The sequence below is a fragment of the Neofelis nebulosa genome, chromosome 10, assembly GCF_028018385.1.
Source record: "Neofelis nebulosa isolate mNeoNeb1 chromosome 10, mNeoNeb1.pri, whole genome shotgun sequence".
Taxonomy (NCBI): domain Eukaryota; kingdom Metazoa; phylum Chordata; class Mammalia; order Carnivora; family Felidae; genus Neofelis; species Neofelis nebulosa.
Genome location: NC_080791.1, coordinates 67,994,831 through 68,015,915, shown reverse-complemented (window position 1 = coordinate 68,015,915; position 21,085 = coordinate 67,994,831). Strand labels below are relative to the sequence as shown.

Genomic DNA, 21,085 nt, shown 5'->3' with positions numbered 1-21,085 from the left:
TTTGTAGCCAGAACAGTTCAAAGAGGCTAGTCACCTAGAAACCAGCAGACCACGTAAACACTACCTGTGTGCAATGTGGAGGAGAGAACTGGGAATAACGGGAAAGAATTGTAGGCCAGAAAAATTGGCTAGTGGATATCAAACAGGAAGGTCAAGGGCAGATTGAAGAGTGGAGAAGCAATCTTAAGGGCCAAATTCTGAGGACTGAAATCACATATTCCATTTGAATACAAGCAGCTCCCTCAAGATGCCCAAGCATGTGGGACATAGAGGCCCCACATGCAGTGTTTGACACTGACACAGAGGAAGATGCTTAGAAAAGCAAACCAAGCCTTTTCAGATCATCTGCCATACCCATTAGATTTAGGTTCAGCAGCAAGTTGACAGAAAACTCAGTATAATAGTGGCTTAAAGCAGGATGGAAGTGTCTCTCCCACATTGAAGAAGTATGTAGTTAAGCAGTCTGCCAGGGCTGGTCTGGCTATCCCAGTGTCAGGGGCCGGGGGCTGTTTGTAGTTTGTTGCTGTCATCTTTAACATGAGCCTTCCAACTTGTGGTACCAAGGGCTGCTCCAGCTCCAATCATTATGTGTGTATTCTAGACAGCAGGAAAAAGGAAGGAGGAGAAGGGAACATTTTTCCCCTCCAAGGATAATTCCTGGAAGTCATACATCCCATGGCCTCCTATGTCCTGTTGTCCAGAATATGGTCACATGACCACACCTAACTTTAAGGAAAACTGGGAAATGTAGTCTTTCTTCTGTGTAGTCACGTGCCCAGCCATAACTTGGGTGTTCTAACTAGTCAAGTGCATTAGTATGAGTGAGAGTATGGATGAAGCATCCATTGTCTACCAGGAAAATTCCTGTCGTGATCAGCAGTAAAGATTTTGTATGTGCATTAAATCTTCTGCTCACAGCACAGAGATCTGTTTATTGAGTTTACAGGTACTGCGTTGCTGAGGAGACTTTTAGCATGTCAAAGTAGAGTTTGTTGCTGGGAAAAAGGGAATTTGCATGGGTGTTCGCTCTTGTGTGCCTGACCCTTGTGATTCAAACTTGTTAGGATGTGCAGGGCCATTGATGGAGGGCAGTGACGGTTTTGTGCACGTGGCCACAAGGCCCTCAGAGGCCCCCCTCCTGACAGATGGGGAGGTCCCTGGCCCAGGGCCCCCAGGAGGTGTGGCTGTCAGCAGGAGTGGAGGCCGCAGAGAGGTTCCTGTGAGCCAAGTGGCAGGGACACGAGGATGAGCTGGGACAAGAGTCTTTGTGTTGGATGGAGCAGTTTGTCTTACATCTCAGGGCCTTCCCAAACGGGTGTTGGAGAGGTGCTTCCCTGTGGCCCGGGGGCCAGGGCCAGCCTCCGCTCCCTGGACTCCTGTCTCCTGCAGTCCCATGGGGGTGTGCCGCACAGTGCACGGTGACTGAGAGTGAGAACAAAGTTAATTGGGAATGTCAGCTTGTGTTCTCTTTTACAGCTGAGCCTTCAAACCCTTGGGGATGCAGATGGTAGTCTGTGCTGGCTTTGATTTGGGAAGCCGAAGACTGGGTGCTTACAGTGACACCCAGAGAGTTGTAGCGAGGGCAAATTCAGAGAATCTGGGATGTGAGACATGGAAAAGGTCTGTCCTGGGATCCTAGCACCGTGGGGCTGGGATGTTCTGGAATCCCCTGGTCCTTCCCACCCAAGGAGTGTGGAAAAGAAAGGGCCTGGAGTCCTGGCTCAGTCACTTTCTCAATGAGTGACTTTGGGGTGTTTCAGGCCGAGGGAAGTGCACACGCAGATGCCTGCAAGTGTGAGCGAACCTGGTGTATCCCAGGAATGGCAGATGGAGTATGTGGGGCAGGATCAGAGGCTGGAAGGGCTGGGAAAGGCCTTGAATGCCGCCCCAAAGAGTTTGGAGTTTCTCTGGAGGGCAATAGGGAGCCTCCAATGAGTGGACTGTAGGCTAGGGAAGGACTGAATGAGACCTGTATCAGTACTGCCCACCCTGGTTGCAGCATGGAAGGAATTTGAGCTAGAAGCCTGTGTATGGATGCTGGCAGACCTGTGAGGACCTGAGTAATCCTGGTAGCAGGGGTTCGAGGGCTGGCTTGCACAGGCAGGCTTTTGTGTTCTGTAGAGCAGCTTTGTCTTAACTCTTCCTGACTTCACAAATGGGTGCTGGAGAGAAGCTTCCCTGAAGCCCGGGGTGACAGGGATTGCCTCCCTTTGTTTGTGGAGGGGGAGGAATGCCTGGCAACTTCGCAGAGGCCTGAGCTGTGGGCACCGCCAGAGGCTGCTGGGGAGCGCCACCCTGAGTACCCTGTCCCCCGGGGCCTCATTATCTGCAGCCGGCTTCGAGTGCTCTTTACGTCACTTACCGTCTGGGGCCTTGCCTGAGCCTAAAATTGTGCAAAGTAGGCCACGGGCTCCTCTGTGGCTGCCCCCACCCTTCACTCCAGCCTCCAGGAAAGATCCATCTTCCCCAGAACTGGGAGAGGCTGGAAGACCTCGGCCCTGCCCATGGGAAGGCAGGAGGCTCCATACAGCACTTTGTTCCAAGAGCAGCGGCTGTAGTTTGTTGTGCACCTGCTATGTGTCAGGACAGGGCTCACTACTTGCTATATACATTTTCTCATTGAAGCCTCACAAAAGCACTACAGTGGAGGTACTATTATCCTCATCTTTCACATTATTCAGTTTAAAAGTGGAGACCAAGCTACTAGTGTGTTTGAAAATGTCTGGTCAGGCTGTTTGCCTCCCAGGGAGACATCAGATGAAGATGACAGGAGCCAAAAAAGGACTTCTCGAATCCAGCCAGCCAGCCAGCCAGCCAGCCACTCACCACCTATCTGATCTGAAGTTTCAGTGCTTGCTCTGTGCCAGGCCCTCCAGGAATTTATAAGCTGGAGGGATGAAGGCCCAGGAAGAAATCAGGAACCTGCAGGGAATCTACTGGGCTCTTTGGGACACAGATGTGTTTATATGGCTAGAGGTCAGGGTACTGGGGGAGGTTGGGCAGTAGGGAATGTCAGGCAGGTGGGCTGGTCCTGGGTTGTGAAGGGCCAAGTCAGGGTTTGGGGTTTATCCAGTGGGTGGTAGGAGACATCTTCCCTTTTAAAGCATCATGGTGGCAGGACTTGCTTTCTGTTGAACAGCTACAGAGAAGGTGCAGGTGCTGTGATGATGGAGGCCAGGAGATCCTTGTTAGAGGTTCGGGCAAGAGATAGTGCCACAGGGCCTGGGGGAGGGGGCTGGGTGTGGCTGTGTATACACACACACAAAACCCCGGAGCTGGACAGAAGTTAAAGTAGGAAAAGCAGATTTGATTCAGGATGGTGGTGATAGGGGAAAAGAGACCTCTCTGTAGAACCAGCCTCAATTCCAATATAAGACAGGTGGGGATTTATAGCCAAGGAGCAGGGTGGGGTCAGTGGATGGGAAGTCACTGAGGAAGCATCAGGGGTAAGGGGATTCTGGCTAAATCGACCTGCCAGGATTCTTGCTGAAGGCGTGCCAGCGTGACCAGACTCACATGGGGGACGACGGGCGATGAGGAACCCGATCAGATATTGAGTTGCGGGGAAAATCTGGCTAAACTGATTTAGCAGGATTCTTGCTAAAAGTGGACAATGCCGAGATGAATGTAGAAGCCCGAAAGTTGAGGTGTAGTTGGAAGGAGGATTTGGAGTAGCCTGACAGAAGTCTGGTTAAGGACTCTGTCACTTGGGGCACCCCGCCTGTGCACCCCATCTTTCAAATATGCTGTGGTCCAGGGATAGCCAGGCAGCAGGCTCCCTTTGAGCTCTCAGGGATGTCAGGGCTCAGTGTGAGTCAAAGACACCTGGAAAGGGAGTCCACACTAGCAGTCTGGCAGCGAAGCTGGGGAGAGGGAACCCCAGAAGCTGGGATCTTCCCCAGGATGTCTTGGCTCCTGGAGAAGTTAGGTCTGTGCCTTCCTGGGGTGCTGTGATGTTCATCCTCCTTTTCTTGCAGATTAGTTGATGCTTTACATAGACGGGCTTGTCATGTAAAGGCAAAAAGTCGGAGTTCCCTGGGATCCAGGCCTTCTCTTGGGCCCTGCAGCTCTGCAGGCAGCTTAGAGAGATGCCTAATTTCAAATGTCATCCCCCAGGCAGCCCTCCCTGGCCTCCTGTCCCTTCCCCTGGCTTGGCCATCCCCCGGGTGGGGAACTGACCTTTACACATGCACTCTAGCTGCTAAAACCTCTTTTGACTGGAAAAGACTTTTCAGCAGAGGCTGTTTAATCTGGTGGTGACTGCCAGTTGGGGCAGTGGAGGACCACCTGCCACGAGGTGACTTTTTCAAAAGGGCGTTCCCGAGGAGCTGGGATTGTAAGGAGTGTGGCATGGGTCCTGCGTGCACGTGAATGTCCGCTTGTGGTCTGTGCACACGCTACACGTACGGCGGTAAGCACAGAGCCACATGGCAGTGCAAATACACACAGGTTGGCAATTCCCAGTCCGTGGGTTATGCTCTGTGGGGCACAGGTGATTCAGGAGTTCGGTGCCTGTCAGTACCCCCAGACGCCGTGGAGGAAGGAGCCCCTCTCCCCTGGGTCCTGACCTGCTAGCCGAGTATTTGCATTTTTGTCCTTCCCTTTTGTCCACAGCTGGTTTTAGTTGTTGCCTTTCCATCTGATTCCTCTTCACCTTTATAAAAGGATTTTCCGAAGAAGTAGAATGTGTTAAGCCTTGCAGTGGCACAGACCTGACTTTGAGTCTTAGCTCTGGGGCCGGCTGGTCATGTGACCTTGAACAAGCTGCTTCACCCTCTGAGCCTCAGTTTTATATCTACAAAATGGGAATGATAGTACTCCCACCCCATGAGGTTAGGTTGTTATAAAGATTACACACAATGAAATGATTTGCTACTCTGTAAATACAATTATAATTCTTTGGGTAAGGTTTGGGAAGACAGGATAGATAGCATAATAATTAAGAACACTGGCTCTGAAATAGAGCAGGGTTCCTATGTCAGCTTTGCCCCTTATGGGCTGTGTGTTCCGTGCAAGTTATTCAGCCTCTCTGCCTCAGTTTCTTCATCTGTAACATGAGCATAGTAATGGACTTCTCCCATAGCACCAGACCAGTGTTTCACAAACTGTGAATTAAGGATGAGGTACTTGAGAAAAGCTAAGATTACTATTTGGGGATGTGGCCCAGAGTTAACATACCAGAGAAGTCTCCTTGAATGCATGCCTAAGTTTGAGAAGCATAATCCTAGACTGTTTGCTTCCTGAGGGCAGGAACCATGGCCCTTTGGCTTCACACTGTGCCTCAGTGCCGAGCACAGCTTCTGGCACATGCGAAGGGCTCACTGAAGTTTTGGTTGAATGAATAAATGATGATATGACTTAATGAAGCCAAAGCCCTTAGTGTCATGCTTGACATAGAATAAGATCTTAGGTATCCAAGTGTTTTGTTATTAATAACAAGGGAAGGTGTGCCTCTAAAAATAAATCAGCAGGACCCAGCACTCCTTGCTCACAGATCACATTGGCCCCCTCCCTGCATGTACTGAAGGTTGGATTCCCTCAGTTTCCACCATGTGCCCTGGTTTCACGGAGGCTGACAGTTGTGAGCCAGGCCTAATTTAGACCCTCCTGATCAGAGGAGAGTGGGCCTCCCACATCTGTGGGGGTCTTGGTGTCCTGGTTGGCCCCTTTGCTATCTGCTTCTTGCCTTTGGCGGGGGAGGGGGTGCGGTCCTGAAGCCTGAGCACCCTCCAGGCTGACAAGAAAGAATTGTACTCCCCATTCCTGGGTCCAAGGCAGCAAATTTTTATGAGGTTTGTAGACAATCGTGACAGAAGACTAGGCTGGCGTTTTAGTGTTCCAAGCTTCTTGGCTTGGACCTGGAGAGAGGGAAAATGATTTAGAAAAGGCTTTTCCTGTCTCAGGAAGAACAGGTGTTTCCAGAAGCTGTCAGAGCCTGGAGCACCAGGGGAAAAAAATGGGGACAGTGCTGTACTTGCCCCACTGAGACACACTCAAGACCCGGGTCACATCTTCAAGCCACAGGATGGAAGAATCCATGATCTAACTCGAGACCCTCACTTTACAGATAAACAGGGCCCTAGGGAGGGATGGGATTTGTGCCAGGTCAATGGGCACGTGGTGAGGAGATGAGGCTTGGACCCTTGTGTGCCGAATGCTGAAGCCACCCCTTTCCCCATGCTGCACTGCACTGCGTTGTTTCCCACACCTCTGGCCCTGGCCTGCTGCAATCAGTTCCCCCAGGGTGGGAAAGGCTTCAGCAACACTTATGAGTGACCACCCTGTGCAGAGATGGGCCTTCGGTGTGGGACAGTGGGGACAAGGTAGCTGCTGGAGTCTGAATGTTTGAATGCCCCCCAAATTCATGTGTTGAAATCCTAACACCCTAGATGATGGTATCAGTAGATGGGGCTTTGGGAGGTGATTAGGTCGTGGGGTGGAGCCCTCATGAAAGAGGCCCCAGAGAGCTCCCTAGCCTCTTCCACCTTGTGTGACACAGAAAGAGGTGCTGGCTATGAAGTAGAGCCCTGACCAGAGCACCACCATGCTGGCATCTCAGTCCTGGACTTCCTGCCTCCATAACTGTAAGAAATACATTTCTGTTGTTTATAAACCTCCCAGTCTGTAGTATTTTGTTATGTTAGCAGCCCGAACATAGTAAGATAGCAGCAGAGAACGGACATCCTGACCTGAAACTAAAGGCATGACTGCAGGGGGGTGTCCAGAGTCCCCACCGAGCCCCCTTTATCCCGCACCACACCCCTGTCACTTCAGCCAGCTAGGGTAGTGGGCACAGGATGGGGGGGGGGCGGGCGGCAAGGAGGTCCAATTGGACCATTCCTGCTGTGAGCGGTAAAGCTGCGACAGTGCACGTCTCGGTCACAGATCCCATTTTCCCTCAGACCCCTGCAGCGGGCTCTGCAGCTGGGACCCACACCTGTCACAGATCCGCAAGGCTGACCCTGGAAACACGGTAGCCGGTCACTGTTTGGGCAGAGCTCACTCTCTAAGTGAGGGAGGCAGTGGAGGTGGGGTTCAGAGAAGATGTGGTGCCCACATGTGTGGGAGCAATGGAGGAGCTGGTGATGGGTGTGCATGGAAGTGTGGGCAGCGGCCCCTGCTTGGCGAGAAGAAGAGCTTGTCGGTGTGGGGTGTGACGGTGAGAAACCTCAGCAGTCATGGTGTCCCCCGTTAATCTCAGCCGGGGGGAGGGGGAGGCTGTGGTCTTAGGACTGGATGTGGGACAAGCAAGGAGGCCTGTTGTTTGTCCCTGTTTTGTCAGAAGCAAGGTAGTGACTCTTAAGTGGTCACATTTCAGTTTTATGAAGCGCCTACCACTGTTGAAAAGAGAATCGAAAGACGGCACCGATCTTTTAGCCAATCTGATGTGTTTTCTGGGGTTAATATGGACTGGGAAGATTTCCAAACCCACTCTCCCCCTCTGACAACTCAAAGTCTAAGTAGACAGCACCACCACCATCGACCTTTTTGCCAATTACACGTGTTCAGGCCCTCAAAGACCTGGTTTCTGACACATGTTTCTGCTGAGTTAATGTGTTTGCAAGATAGAGTCACAAACAGGTGCTATGCTGTCGTTCAGTACTTGCTGAGGGCATCCTGGGAAGGGCAACATCAGAAGTGGCAAGAAAGTCATAAAGCGTCACGGTGCAGTCGCCGAGCCAGCCAGCAGAAGCCCACAGAAGGCAAGATCAGGACCAAGGGATGCTCTTATCGTGGGAGCCCCTCAGTGGAGTCTCAGAATGGCTAATGTGATCGCTCGCCACAATCCCAAGCTTTCTAACGAAGCTTTGCGATTAAAGGGGAAGTAGCAGTGACTCATATCAGCAAGCCATTGCCTTCCGCTTTGCGAGCGCTTCGGCATTCATACGCTGCATGTGGACAAAACAAACTCAAACCCCCCAGGAGCTCTAGGCACGCCATTGTCCTAGCACTGGCGATGCAGGAGTTGCAAGTTTCCATAGCAACAAGGCAGAGAAACAATTATCCTGCACCTTCTAGGGCCCTTCGCCAAGGTTATGGGGACACTGCCTTAGCCGTGGAGAAGAAAGCATGCTAAGGAGCCAGAACTATCTCTGTCTCTGAAATATTGACATGGAGGTGCAAAAGAGTTTTTAGAACCAAAAATATGTTTAGGATGATCTGATCCCATCCCTTCAGTTTTCAGAGAAGGAAACAGACCCAGAAGGGTTAAGCCCCTTGTCCAAGGTTGCCTAGTTGGGGAGGGGCGGAACTGCAGGTGACACGCTGGCCTTTGGATCCCTGGCCCCCGGGCCCTTTTCCACTCTCCCTCCCGTGGTTGGTACTGGAATGCAGTTGCCCTTCACCTCTGCCAGGTGCCGTTGTCAAAGCCATGCATCACATTTGCGCACAGCAACTTCTGATCCGCCGTTGACATCCTTTAGAGTCTAAGAGATTATTTCTGATCAATCTTCTTTTGGCAGCCCCTTCTAACGCTTTGGTGCTAAGGTTTTGTTTTGCTTTGTTTTGTTTCCTAAGACCCAGACATAGCTTTTCTTCTAGCCTTCGGGCGAAGTCTATAACGATCAGTAAATAAACTTAAGTAATTGAGATGGATCCATTAGTCCATTGGTGGGGGCAGGGAGGTCTGGAACTTTCTGAAGCCTCCCCTGGGGCCAGCTTCCTTCTGTGTTTCCAGCAATCCGGTGTCTTGGCTGGTTGGTGTTTTCACTTTTGAGGCTGGGTCCTCCGGGGGCCCTTCTCAGGGGAGGCTGTAAGGTTCTCTTGCCTGTGGATTTTTCTGCAGGAGGCTGTGAGCAGTGACAGTGTGTCAGGACATTTCTTTGGAGTGGCAGCCAGGCCGAGGGTTGGCTACCTGTTTGCTGCTCAGGAGAGGCGTCTGGGCTTCACTCTGGCTTTAGGATTACATGGAAAGTTCCAGAAGAAGGGGGTGGTCTGATATCTCTCTCTAGGAGGCTTGTCCCAGGACAAAAATGAGTGCAGGAGCAGGGATGCCAGGAGTGTGGGGCTCCCCTGCTGACTTAGCCACACTTGAGGGCAAGAGGAGCCCTTGAGAGGGAGACTCACTGTCAGATCCGAGGGCAGAACCACATGCTCCGGATGGGTTCATCCACAGCACTGGGCCCTGCATAGAGCAAGGGCTCAGTTCCCATTTGTCCAGTGACTGAATTATTCATTTGGCGAGTACTGAGTGCCCGCTCCCTGCCAGGCATGCTGCTAGCCCGAGGAGGTAACAGAGAACAGGACAGTTAAGGCTCTTCTCTTGGGAAGCCTGCATCCTGGAGCTGAGTAAATAGGGGAGCCTAGGGCCCCCTGGAGCTCCAACAGTGGGAGAGTGGGGGATGGGGGTACCCCTGCCGGCAAAAGAGCACCCCGTGTTTACTGGAGGCCTGAGTAGGAAGACTGGCAGTGTTGTCCAGCTGGGGACGATACCCAAGAAATTAAAGAAGACGATGGCAGGAGTAAAGAGGTGAGATCTGGGCACTTACAATGTGCGTGGCCAGGACCAGGTGCTTTCCAGATAGTGTTTCCTTTAAGCCATCCAGAGGCCCAGTGAGGCCCTCGTTCATATCACCATTGGTAGATTCACTCTCAGGGTGAGCGGCCTGCCGAATGCATACATCTCCGAAGCAAGGACTCGCCCTCAGGTCAGCTGGATGGACACCGTTCCTTCCATCTGCAGAAGGGGAGCTGTATGAGCTCCTGAGAGGAGCCCCCGGGTCGTTGTTCCCAGCAACCAGGTTTTCACCTCAGTTGCTGATACTGGGATGCCCCTGTTTCTCCCACTGTACAGGCTCAGGCCAAATGCTGCTGGTGTCAACCTAGCACATTGGCTGGTGTCAGAACAGGGGGAGCGGTGCCCCCGGGGGATCCGCCGAAATGGCTGTGCAAGCAGAAGAGCAGCTATGGTCCAGCGGGTGCTGTGCAAATGATGCTGTTTTCCTTACTGAGGGGCCTTCCCAGCCCCAGCTGTGGCCTGAAGGACGATGGCAGCGGGTGGACTGTTTGTAGCACTGACCTTGGGCTCAGAGTGATCAAGGTGACAGACTGGGTCTGAATTCTGTCTCCGCCTCTTGCTTTTTCTGTAGCCTTGAGGTAGTCACCCAGACTCCCCAAGCCTTAATTTCACCATCAGTAAAATGAGGTTGATCCTAAGTAAAGCATGGACTGTGATGAGGATGAGCATAAATAAGGTTAAAGCACTCAGCACAGTGTCTGGCCCATAGGAGATGCTCAATAATCAGTAGCTCTCATTCTTGTTATTATAGCATGTTAGTATCAGATTAAACTCAGTCACGGGGCTGGGGCTGGGCAGTAAGTCATTCCAGTGACTGCATCGTATTTCCTGAGGATGCACAGTGCTCAGAGACTTATGGCAAATAGAGCCATCAGGTTTTATGGCAGAGGACTCCAAACTTCCTGTCATCGGAACACTCAGGGAGCTTGTGAAAGATTCAGGTGGTTTTAAGGTTATACTACTATCTCATTCCCTCCTCTCCCTCTGGAGATTTCTATTCATGGGTCTGGAGTGAGGTCCTGAATCTGTATTTTTGATAAAATCCCAAGATGGTTCTATTACAGGAAGTCCAAGAACTAGTTTTGGGCAGCACTGTTTTTATAAGCTGTTTCTTCCAGCCCTGGCCAGCCTGGTGGCTGGCTCTCCTCCATGGCTGGGCTATTTCTGTCTAATCACAGGGAGCTATCATCTCACGGCGGGCTCCCTTTCCTTGGGCAGCCCTGGAGACATACGGACAGATCCTTTCTCCTTGGCCGCCTGTCTAGACACCATGCAGACCTACAAAATCACCTGTCTCCTGGAGACCACATTTTCTAAGCTCTCTCCTAAGAAACACGGTTAAAGGGTTTTTTTTTTTTTTTTCTGACTTGGGAATCCATCTTAGAAGTGTTACAAAGATACAATGTATTTGTTTTTATTTGTATCTTGAATGGATTCCTAGCAAACATACTCTGGGTAGCACAGTGATTAAAAATACAGACAGTGGCAATAGACTGCCTGGGTTTGAGTCAGGTCTTCCCTCTTGTTAGCGTGTGACCTTGGGCAAGTGATATAACTTCTCTGTGCTTTATTTTCTCATCTTTGGAAGAGGGCTAACAGCACCTATCCCATAGTGCTGTTTTGAGGATTGGCTGAGTTAAAACTGATAAAGCACTTACAATAATGCCTGATTCATAGTGAGCCTTCTTTATAGAGAGTAAAATGTAACTGCGTGAGACAGCCCAAACAAATCCAGGGGGCATGAGCATTGCATACCGTTGAGAAAATCAAATAAGAAACTAGATAATGGTGCTGACTGGCTTTGGCCAAGCCTTGTTCTTTCCTGACACACAATTCTGCCTTGAAGCACCAGTGTGATTTCCAGTCATTGTTTTTCCAAAGAAGGGACACATATGCCATAGTAACGGTGGGAGAAGCCATATCTGTGACCACCACATAGGAAGCTGAACATCATTTCGCTAAATCCCATTAGTGCACTCTGTGAGGCCTTCTCTTTGGAGAGTCACCCTACCTGTGATCTAGCGAAGTGGCATGCGGGCACCAGGGGCCTTTTTTCTTTGTCTCAGTTTTCATTTCCAAGACATGGAGTTACCTAAGGTCTTGGCTGGTTTCCTCAGCTGAAGAGCCACAAAGGTGGGACCTGATGTAACGAAGGGAGACATTAGCAGGAGCAAGAACAGCAATGTCCAGTGATGATGAAAGAAAGGGAAGGGGAGCCCCATTCTCATTCCTGTCACCTACCTCTGCCACCCCAGAGCCTGCCTGGCCTTCCTCGGGAAGCAGGAGAGCAACGTGCCTTAACACTTGAGCCTTGGAGCAGACAGACATGGCTAGGAAGCCTGGCCTGGTATCTATGAGCTGTGTGATCTTGGGAACTTTGCTAGCCAGTCTAGTCCTCCTCTGTAAAATAGAGATAATAATAGTACCTCTATTACTGAGTTGCTGGACCAAGTTCAACAAGGTTGTGTGGATAAATTGGTGGGCTCATAAATGCTCAGCACTTTCGTGCTCAGTGAACTTTACCGTGTGCCCAGTCTAGCCCACAGTCTTGATAATTCAAGTCTTTCCCTATACAGGATCCTTAAAAGTATAGGCAGGAATGGTTGGAGAGAGAACATAGATTGAAAGGCCAACTTGTTTGGACCAACCCATGAATTACTGTGTGTGTTTTTGGACAGGATTCTAGATGCTCCATGGGACTTTAGTAGGGACCTAATGGGGCTCCTTGTTCAGTCTCCTTAGTTTAAAGATAAGGAAATTCAATTTCAGAGCAGTTAACAGCCTTGCCTGGGTCACTCAGAAGACGGTGGCAAAGCCAGGGCCCGAACCAGGTCTGCTGGCTCCCCGTCCCGCATTGTCTCCACTGCGTCGGACACTTTTCCTGTCATGCTGGAGAAGGCAGGAGCAGACTCCTTATGTACCACTGCTGCATAAGGAACATCAACAGCATCAAACAATGAAAGGCCACCAGCATGTCTCACAGGACAGGTGGCAGGAGTAATTTGTGTCTGCAGTTGCATTTGTAAACACAGCATGAAGAATACATCAAGAAGCCAGCAAGGAATGCACAGGTTCTATTGCACACGTTCCAAATTTGCCTGCTAAGTAAAACAAGGGAAATGCTAGTGGAAAAGAAGATGGCCTGGGGAAAGATGGAAGTTTTCAAGTCATGCAGACATGGAGAGCCCGTGTCTTGGGCCAGGATAGTGCCACCCCTTAGTGGGTGTGTCGGTGGCTTTGGCTCGTCTGTCTCACTGACTGGCTAAACACCTTGAGGACAACACTGTGTCATATTTACCTTTGCATTAGCAGCACACAGCAAAGGGTCTGACCTAGAGTGTTTCACAAATATTTGTTAAATGAATATCTGAGTGCTTGAAAGCCATCATTCAAGGTAATGGTGAGATCAAATGGCTGCTCAGTAGCTGTCCCCCCCCTCCCCCCTTTTATATGACACCTACCATGGGCTCACATGCCTCCATGCCTGGCCTGCAGAGCTCCTTGGGAAATCTCATGCATGGTCATCCTCTGCCTCTTAGAACACCATCTTCCCTTGGGAGCCATCACCTTGGTAATGGGGATCACCACTGGACTTTTTTAGTATTGAATAGCTATGGTCAAGGTCCAGGACCAACTGGCCACAGTCAAAGGCCCAGATACCAGGCTCACATTGCCATAATTCAAGTCTTGGCTTCATCCCTTTTCAGCTGTGGGACCTTGGATAAGCTGCCTGACCTCTCCAAGCCTCAGTTTCCTGATCTGTAAGATAGGGGTAGTAACATGAAGAATGGTGAGGACAGAGTAAGATAAGACAGTGTAAACAGTGCTGGCATTTCCTAAGGGTTCAATCCATGTTAGGTCTTTGTACTGTCATTTCCTAAGGGGCCAGGGAGGGTGACTTGTCCCTTCCTGCTCCCTCTGCCAGGTGAGAGGTAAGCAAGCCCTGGATGTATGCCCACGTTGTCTTTGTTTAGGAGCACAGAGGAGAGCAGGAGATAATGAGGCAGAGAGGAGAGGCGTCTGTTAAAATGGCACTGGGAGAAACGATGGATACACAGATGTGCACCAGGGCAAACCCGTGATTGGCTAACATTTCCATCGTATTTCCTTCATCCATAACTTGGTTCTTTAAAGTGCAGGAAAAAAGCCAGAATGTGCTGTTCTCTTTGTGTAAATGAGGTTTATAAATAGCTGTTTTGGAGAACAGGCAATGTAGAGAGATCAGGGTGGCCACTGTGAGGCCTGACTCAGTGCCACAGAGGCCTGGCTTTGGTGATCTGGAGATGTGACACATGTCTGCCTCTGAGTGACCGTCCTCTCACTCCTGGCAGCTCTTCAGGGAGACCTGCATGGCGCGGCTTGGAGGGTATAGTGAACCGTGGCATTTGAACGGCGTTGGAGGGCGTCGACGCCATTGGGTATGCCGAAGGTGGCAGGATTTGCAACAGGGCAGATCTGGGTTTGAATCCCGCGCCATCGCGTGCCAGCTATGTGAGTTTCTACTCTGTACACTGCAGGTAGCGTCACGTCACTAATAGTGTCACTGTGAAGGCGGAGCTCATTCCTGGGAACTGCTCAACGGGAGTTCTTGCTAGCTTTGGCAAGATAGGCAGGAATTTCCAGGGCCAGATGGCTGCAGTATTTTCAGGGGCCTGTCGATTACCTAAAGTCTGGGGAGTAGCCCCGTAGACAGGGGACAAGGGTGATGTGCTGGTCACTATGATGGGGCAGGTATGTCTAGGCCCAGCTTTGGCCCTTGAACAGACCCCAGACTTTGAGCCGTATGACCTTCCAAAAGATGAGTCTAGTTGTTGTTGTTATTACTATTATTATTATTAATATAATTATTAAACACCCTTGTTGCTGTCCACTTAGTCACCTGGCATTTCAGTTTCCATCAGTGATGCAGACTGCAGATTATCTGCTGTTGGGTTCCTGCCCTGGCCTTGCTGAGAGGGTAGGCTGAGGGATATGTTAGCAATTCAGCCTTCCTGATGCTTTGGTTCTCAATTATGTGTCCAACCATTAGAAAGCCCTTATCCGGCAACCTAATGACACCCCCGGCTTTGACCAAGAGCCAGCCTTGGACCGCAGCCAGGAAGCTCTGTGGGAAGCCCTCCATGCTTTCTGTAGGGTTACAGCTTCACACACTACCTGTTGTGTTGTTCGGGATGATCTGAGCTCAAAGGCCTTGAGCACTTTGGCTCTCTTCATGACTGGTGAGCTTTCTCTTTGGATGAAAGCTTGTCATTGGATTTCCTTCTCAGCTTCAGTTCCACTTTACAAGCATCATTTGAGCCCCTACTATGTGGCTATCAGTGTGCTCCTGGTGGGGGAGACAAAGAAACAGCAGGGTGGACTGGAAGGGGCCAGGACCCCGACTTACCTGTGGTTGAGTGCCTCTCCACTGCTCGTTAACTGTGTGCCTTTGGCATTGTTACCCAAAGCCTCTGAGCCAGGGTTTCCCACCTGTAAAATGAGACTGATTATCTACATGGTTTATAGAATAGAGAAATGGTTCCATCTCAGGTACTCAATGAATGATAGTCATCTTTTTTTTTCTGTTCCTCTCCCCTCCCTTCCTCCTTCCTACTTTCTCCAACAACCCCCTTCTTGCCTTGCCTTCAAGGAATTTACCATCAAGCTGTGGGGTCAGGCAGAGACCTAGACTAAACGTTTCAAAATGGGGTCAGGATGGGAGTAAGTATTCTGGGATGCAGACATGGATGCCCAAAGATGGCTTCCTTCCATCAACCGTGGAAGTTCAGAGGAAAGCTGTGTCATGTGTGTATGTCAGGATGTGCACACACAGCTGGATGTGTATATACCCTGCCTGTACCCCCCTCCATGTGCATGCATACATATAGACACACACACATTCATACCTATCAGAAGGGACCTGATGCAAAGCAGGACTTACCCCAGTGGTTCACATGCACAGGCCTTAATGAGGAGGTAAGGACAGAGTTTAAAGTGCGAGCAGGGCATGGTGACACGTTGACACTCATGATGAGAGGAAGCTCTTCCGTACCTAAGGCTGATGGGACAGGAGGAGAAGTAGTGTGACCAGGGCCTTGGAAGTGATGCTGCCTGGTAGGAGCTGTAGTCACAGGACACAGCCACCGCCAGAGAGGTGGCCCTGAAGTACTTCAGGAGGGGAAGAAATCTGACCACTCTCCTTCTACTCTCTGACATGCTGATGCCTCCCATTGGCTAAGCTCTACCAAGGGAGGCTGAATGATGCCACAGGCAGGGGCCTCCTGCCTGGGCACAGAGCCTGGCAGACAAGGGTGGAGAGCAGGATCTTGGGAGGGAGTGCAAATCTTGGGTGAGCAAAGGAGGCAGCAGTGTTAAGATTGCATTTACACACACCCCTGTGCAGGTGTGCACAGGCTGGCGGGAGCTTCTTCCTGCAAGGGCACTCAGGGCTGGGGCGGGACGAGGGGGGTCGGGCAGTGGTGGCACAGCCAGCATGATTTCCGAGCCTCTCCCGCATGGTCATGATGCCGAGCAGGACTCTCAGAGCCCTTTAGGTGGGGCTTCCTGCAGGGTTTGCTCAAAGCACATGCACGGTGCTGCCTCAGTTACTCATGAGCAGCTGTGATTGGCTTGCAGCCTCCCTGGTCTTTAGGTTTATACATACTTGAGACAAAACTATAGGTTTATAGATACTTCAGACAAATACCCGTGTACTGTTTTCCTCTTTCTGCCCTAGCAGGTGCTCAGGAGGTGTGAGAGGTACAGTGGGAAGCCTCAGGCAAGGGCCTACGTATGAGAGGAAGCCCAAACATGTTCTCAGAGTATGTGCAGCTGGGGGGTGGATATGGACATCATGATGCTGTCCTCAGTGAGTGCGTTGTCCCTGCCCTCACTTCCCAAGGCCCCAGAAGCGCTCTTAACCTCTCTGCCACTTGGCCTCACCTCCCTGGCTCTGCCCCCTTCCACATCATTGGTCCTACCGGGGCTTTTGCTGGGAACTTGGAGCTGGCAGCGCTAGGCTGAGCTTCCAGCCAGCATCCAGTGGACCCTCGACCTGTGGTATTGGTTGACAAGAGCTCTCGTGCTCTCCATGGGCTTGCACAGCTGACCAGCGTGGCCCTGGGTTGCAAACGGTTCCCACAGGCAGTTTAGTGCAGGTGGTAGGCAGCACAGAATGGTGGTCAGCAGCTCTGTCTCAAACCCAGCTCTGTGTGGCCTGGGACATCTCCACAACTGGTCCATCGTCTGCCTCTCCTTTTCCTCAGTAGGGTGCCTGCAGCACACCTGTTTTTTATCAGGTTGGCTTCCAGAAGGGTTAACTGCAAAAGGCACTCTGGATAGCAAAGCTAATGGGCCTGTGTTGCCCATTAGCATGTTGAGTGCGTGTGCTCAGAGTGGTGTTTGGATGTGAGTTCAGTTCACATTGCCCAGATATTGCTGAGACAGCCCACCCCTTGAGGCCTCTCCAGGAGGTGGAGATAAGGCCCTGTCAGCAGCCTAAGGAAAACTGCCTTCCTGTTTACAGTGGAGGGAAGGCATTTGTCTACTTCATTTAAAACTTGCCTTAAGTTATGGAGTGTGTGTTAAAGATGACAGGGAGCTAATTCCCCTCCCTGCCCATGTTAGGACTGGAATTTGATCTCTCCAGCCTTCTCCTCTCTGGCTGCCCTGCCTTGCTCTGAGGGGCATTGCAAGCCTGTGCATGGGAATGAGTCTGTGCCAGGAGGGGTGGTGCAGGCCCGGCCCACCAGCCTGGAGAGTGATGACGGCCTTGGCTCCAGGAAAAGCCACGCCAGTGGGATTTAGTAGAGCTGGACACCTGAGCCATTTCCCAGCTGCCCTGCCCAAGAGTCCCGTAATGCCGAGGGCTGGACTCAGAAGATGTTCTGGAAGGTGCAGGAACGTTTCTGTAGAAGAATACATATTGGGTGTGAAAACCAAGAAGAGTTACACACATGCTCATACACAAGCACACACCCATGTGCAGTCACACACACATTTAGACACATAGAAGACACTCTCACACACAGACACACACAAACATGCTCTCAAACACACACTCTCCCGCATACACACTCACATACACTCACACAGACACACACATACTCTCTCATATATACACATTCTCTCACATACATGCTCTCACAGATACATGACATGGTTAGACACATAGCAAACACACTCACACTTACACATACATACACACTCATATACAGACGCGCACCTGTATACAGTCTCTCAGACACACGCAGTCTTTCATACATATGCCCTCTCACATACACACGTACTCTCACACACACACATACTCTCTCTCACACACAGACACATGCGGATCATGTTTAGTCAGAACAGGTCAAGCTGTTAGAGGAGATTGCCGCCCACATCCGTAAGTTTAGCCCACAGCTAAATCCCTTCCTGGATGACTTAGATTGATTTGCTCAGCACAAACTGGGGGCAAAGCTAACAACTCTGTGCCCTGGTTGCCCAGCCAGTTCTGGGACAGGAGGCACGCGTTTTGGAACCAGGGCCTCTAGGATGACAGAGATACCAAGCCTAAGGGCAGGCTGGGCTCCTTCCAGAGAGGCTAGTTCTGGGAGGAATCCCAGGCTGGTGTGGCTCAGTAGTGCCTGTGTTAGAGGAACCTTCTACATGTCAGATCTCATCCCTCAGTGAGCCCACACTCAGCTGCTCACTTCTCCTCAAGGGTCAACACCTGTGGACGTTGGGACTGGCCTACACTCACCAGAGTTTTCAGGGTATGATTAAGTCCATCCTCTCTGCACCAATGACTCTTCTCCTGTCCTTAGAGGAGGAACTTAGCCAGGCAGGCAGAGTAGGGGGCACTGAGACACAGGAGGATTGATTTACATTTTCATCTGGGCTAGCTGTGTGACCCAGGTCAAAGCGTGGGCCTGTTTTCTTGCCAGTAAAGCAAGGATATTCATGACTGTCTCTTTGGCCTCTTGTGAGGTTTAAATAAATTTGCTGTGAAAAGCCACCAGCACTGTGGGGAACTCCCTCTCCTGACCTTGCTTTACATTATCCTGCTGAGGACATTTTCCATGTGCGTGAGAGAACCAGACCCATTCAGAGAACCAGACACAGTAGTCTGTTCATGGAGCTATGCTGGTGTATTTTTGACCTGGTGTATTTGTCAGGGTTCTCCAGAGAAACAGAACCAACAGGAGATAGACATATATATATATATATATATATATATATATATATATATATATAGAGAGAGAGAGAGAGAGAGAGAGAGAGAGAGAGAGAAAGATTTTTTTTATAAGGAGTTGGCTCACATGATTCCGGAGGCTAAGAAATCCCCAGATCCAGTCAGCAAGCTGGAGACCCAGGAGAGCTGGTGATGTAGTTCCAGTCCAAATCCCAGCAGGCTTGAGGGCCAGGAAGAGTCAGTGTTTCAGTTCCAGTCCAAAGCCAGGAAAGACTGATGTTCCAGCTAGAACAGTCAAGTGGGAGGAGTTCCCTGTAACCTGTGGGAGTGTCGGCCTTTTTGTTCAACTCACTGGATGACGGCCACCCACAATGGGGAGGGCAATCTGTCTTGCTCATCTACCATTCAAAACCATCCTCACAGACACACCCAGAATAATGTTTGAGCAGATATATGGGTACCATGGTCTAATCAACTTGATACGTAAAATTCACCATCACACCTGGTATCTGACGAGCGTATGTGTCCGCCTGTAGGTATCCTGGTGCAGCAGTGGGGCAGGCAGCAGTCTTAGGGCCTCCTGGAACTGTGGGTGCCCCTACAATCCAGGAGAAGCTATCCCTGCAGGGACTGACGAGCATGGTATGGGTAGGCCCATCAGCCATCCAGCCATGGAAATAGCAAGGAGTCTTAGCCAAGACCCATACCAACCCTGTGGGCCTCTTGGTGGCAGAGACATCAAAGCTTTGCCCGTCAGCTTGTCTGAAATGACTCTCATTATCTTCCACTCCCCCAACCCCTGGGTTTATCACCAGTCTTTGTCCCCTGTGCTGCACCAGAAACATGGTTATCTTTGAAAGCCCCATGCGTTTCCTCCCTCACATCCTGTTTGCCTTCAAGTACTGCCAAGTTTCTTCCTCCTTAATATTTCCGTCTTGAATCCTTTACCTTTTTCTACCTACTGCCACCCCCCAGGGCTCACCTACCATCATCTCCTGCTGCTCTTCTGCACCTTTTCTTTGTCCTCAGTCTTGCCCCCACAGAGCCTGTCACCCACACTCTTGTCAGAGGGAGCTCCTCAAGATAAGAGATCCAACTGTGTCATTCCCAGATGAATCCCTTTGTGAGTTTCTTACTGCCTAGTAGAGTTTGCAAGCTCATGCCCCAAGGGCCAAATTCAACTCACACTTAAAAACAAGAAAGAATTTTAATGCCTTTCCATCTGAAAGGTGTATGGCTTCCAGTTTGCCACAGTCCTTACCACTCTTTACCATTTTATACTAGCCCAATTCCCTCCTCTGTTGCTTGACCAGTCCCTAAAGTAAAGGCATTTGAGCATTCTTCAGCATAACCTTTGAGTCCTTTCATAATTTGGCCCTGGATAACCTTCTCTGTATTTATAGACAATTCTACCCAAGCACCTTGTGTTCCAGTCATTCTGGTTCGTACTCTTCCCTGAAAACACAGTATTCTTCCTCATTTCATGTCTTTTTTTAAATTTTTTTTATTTTTGTTTAACGTTCATTTACTTTTGAGAGAGAGAGAGAGAGACAGAGAGACAGAGGCATGAGAGGGGAAGGGACAGAGAGAGGGAGACACAGAATCCGAAGCAGGCTCCAGGCTCTGAGCTGTCAGCACAGAGCCCAACGCAGGGCTCGAACCCACAGACTGTGAGATCATGACCTGAGCTAAAGTTGGATGCCCAAGCAACTGAGCCACCCAGGTGCCCCCCTCATTTCATGTCTTTTTCTGTGCTGCTCAGTTTGCTTGGGTGGCCTTCCTCTCTTTAAACCTCGGGCTAGTTCCTAATTATCCTCTAAGACTCAGTGCATATGCCACCTACTCTTTAGAGTTTTTCTTTAACATTTTCTAAATCTCGCTTTTCTCCTCTGTAAAATAGGGTAATCATAGGACCTCCCAATGGGGTTGCCTTGAGGGTTAAATGAGATAACCCATGCAAAGTGCTTCACACAATGTCTGGCGTATAGGAGGTGCCTGGTAAATAGCCAGCCACCTGCCTGCCTGGTATCTTAAGAGGTCAGAGATTTGGGCAGGGGTAACAACAGGGACTCTGCTGTCTGTCTTCGCCAGGGTACCTGAGTTTGACAGGCTCTTACCACTTACAGTTAAAGCAAATAGAGAGTAATTCATGTCTACCAGTCAGTAAACAGGAAAATAGCCATTGCAGATGCCTGGCTTGGTGGGGTTGTGTATGATTAAGGGGCAGGAATTTGTTACCTAGAAAGCTCTGTTCCAGGAAGCAGAACGGAGACAATAAAATTTGGTTTTCTAAATAATGTTAGACCTAACGTTTATAAATAAATAAATAAATAATCAATCAATCAATCAATCAATCTTGGAGGCATTTGAATGTCTCATAGCCTATTGCTCCTGGCCTGACTCCTCTCATTGGT

At 50.3% G+C, this 21,085-nt stretch overlaps 1 protein-coding gene and 1 long non-coding RNA gene across 4 annotated transcripts in view; one reads left to right on the top strand and one right to left on the bottom strand.

The window, feature by feature from the left end:
• GALNT18 (polypeptide N-acetylgalactosaminyltransferase 18) overlaps window positions 1-21,085 on the top strand; it is a 351,823-nt gene that overhangs the window by 73,016 nt on the left and 257,722 nt on the right. The window lies entirely within an intron of this gene.
• On the bottom strand, window positions 14,858-19,735 carry LOC131487481 (uncharacterized). Its single transcript, XR_009249763.1, has 3 exons — window positions 19,658-19,735; window positions 18,799-18,990; window positions 14,858-14,986 (listed from the first exon to the last, which is right to left on the bottom strand). It is a non-coding gene; the product is annotated as an uncharacterized LOC131487481 (long non-coding RNA).